Raw genomic sequence first — 2014 nt, 5'->3', positions numbered from 1 at the left:
GCAGGAATGAACTGAAATCCTTTGCATAAGCAAGAGCTGAGTAAGATAAACATTTCAGACACTGCCATAGATTTGGAAGACCATCTCAGCATTCCAGACGCCCCTGTGTTGTTGCATATTGTGGGAAAGGGGCCACCAGCCTTGAAACCAAAGTGGCCTGTTCTCAGGGTGACATCTACACTTAAGAGCCGGAGAGACTTGGGCGAGTCGTTTAGTCCCTCTGAGTCCATTTCTTCATCTGAAGAAGAGGAATACTTGCACTTACCTCTTAGGATTGTTGTACAGATCAAACAGACAGTGTCTTCAAAAAGCCTAACCGTGTGTCTGACAGCTAGTTCAGTAAATTAGAACTCGAATTAATGCTGAAGCAACCACAAGGGGGCTCAAATTCCCCACGGCACTGTGGCAAGAGGGGAAGCCCTTCTTACCTTTGTGAAGACAATCAAATCAACTTGTTAATTCCAAATAGAACCATTCTTATGGAGTATCTATGTGGAAAGGGAAAAGCTAGAGCCGATTCTCTTTTGTTGATCTGGTGCAACAGAAGCAAAACTAGCTGGGAGGAGGCAGCACGCGTTTTGTTCTGCTTCGGTCCAGGCTTCAGTTCCTCACCTCCCCTTTAAGCACCCCCGGTCTTCACTCGAATTCACCCACAATCCGTCAGTCTTTTCCCCACCTCTATCCCCAGCAAACTTACTTAGCTTTTCTGAAATTTTAGGAAGATTCTGATTGAAAAAAATTAAGGGTCAGGAAAAATCTAAAATTCAAACAAAATCGTTCTATAGGACTTAAAGGGCAAACTTCCTTCCCCTAGACCTTGATCATGATTAAAAACGTATATGTAGAGAGTCTCCTGTGTGTCTAGATGACCCACTGAAAATGGAAATGTTGTTTTAAGATATTTCACAATATGGTTAAAATATACACAAACCATTGGAGAGAATTTAGTTTCTTGTCTTAGAATAAAGAAGAGCTCCTTCTATTTTTAGTTATGAAAGATTATTAGCAACCTTAACATCTAAAGTATGCTTTAATCTATAATATCTGAAGAATGAGCTTTTTAAAAAGTTTAAATCCATATAGTATGCTATTGGTAAAGTCTATTTTGCAGGCTAAAAAAAAGAAAGCTGGAGTGGGGTGGATCTAGAGAGACTTTTTTTTAAACCTGTGAAATGTTTTGTAGCCATAGAAATGGTTCTGGAAATCATAATTTTAAAACTATTCAAAAGCTGGACTTCCTGTTTGCATAATACAAGTACAGAATAATTTGCATATAGATTCTTTAACAGTGTTTTTGATTATGGAGATAATGGTGTTGAGGGAACGACCCCAGGTCATAGAGGTCTAATATCAACAATAACCCTTTCTCATGGCCAGTCTAGGGCAAATTTGTGAAGTACTCTAAGTTTGTCTTCTTTAGGACTGCTCTCCTTTCTAGTCCTGTAACCGCCAGGCCTATTCCTATTACATAATTTCATCCCTGCCCAGGACTTGTCTTAAAAATATCAACCTGATGAATCACTGATCAGGGTAAATTAGTTTATGTCCAACCTCTTAAAGTAGTCTCTGCATTAGGAAAATAGGATTAGCAAGAAGTACCCAACCTCAAAGAATAAATCTCTAATGGTAAAATTTCAGATACCACGGATTTGGGTAGGGAATTATTTGGGTCAGAGAACTTTCTGCAGCATAGGACTAGAACTAGAAGGATATCTGTAGTAATAAATGCCTTCTACTCTATTTCATAAATTTTGGTCAGGAGATCATTTGTGCTACAATTACCAGACACCTGTTTAAAACAAAAAACAAAACAATTTCTAGGCACAATCCCAGAGTCATTAAATCAGAATCTCTTGGACTGAGGAACTTATACTTCAGAAAGAGAAGACAGATGGGTAAATAAATAAAAGGAGTATTAGCCCAATATTGGAAATCATCAGATTATACCTTGTGGACAAAGCTAAGGGTTTATATATATATATATATATATATATATATATATATATATATATAT

The 2014-nt window shown here is 37.6% G+C and overlaps 1 protein-coding gene across 1 annotated transcript in view; it reads right to left on the bottom strand.

Moving 5' to 3' along the window:
- LOC103073786 (carboxypeptidase Q) overlaps nucleotides 1-2014 on the bottom strand; it is a gene marked incomplete at its 5' end in the record, with an annotated part of 266138 nt that overhangs the window by 74461 nt on the left and 189663 nt on the right. The window lies entirely within an intron of this gene.

This window comes from Lipotes vexillifer, unplaced genomic scaffold (assembly GCF_000442215.2).
Source record: "Lipotes vexillifer unplaced genomic scaffold, Lipotes_vexillifer_v1.1 scaffold1290, whole genome shotgun sequence".
Lineage (NCBI taxonomy): Eukaryota > Metazoa > Chordata > Mammalia > Artiodactyla > Lipotidae > Lipotes > Lipotes vexillifer.
The sequence above is the reverse complement of the archived record's forward strand: the minus strand, read 5'-3'. Positions and strand labels throughout refer to the sequence as shown.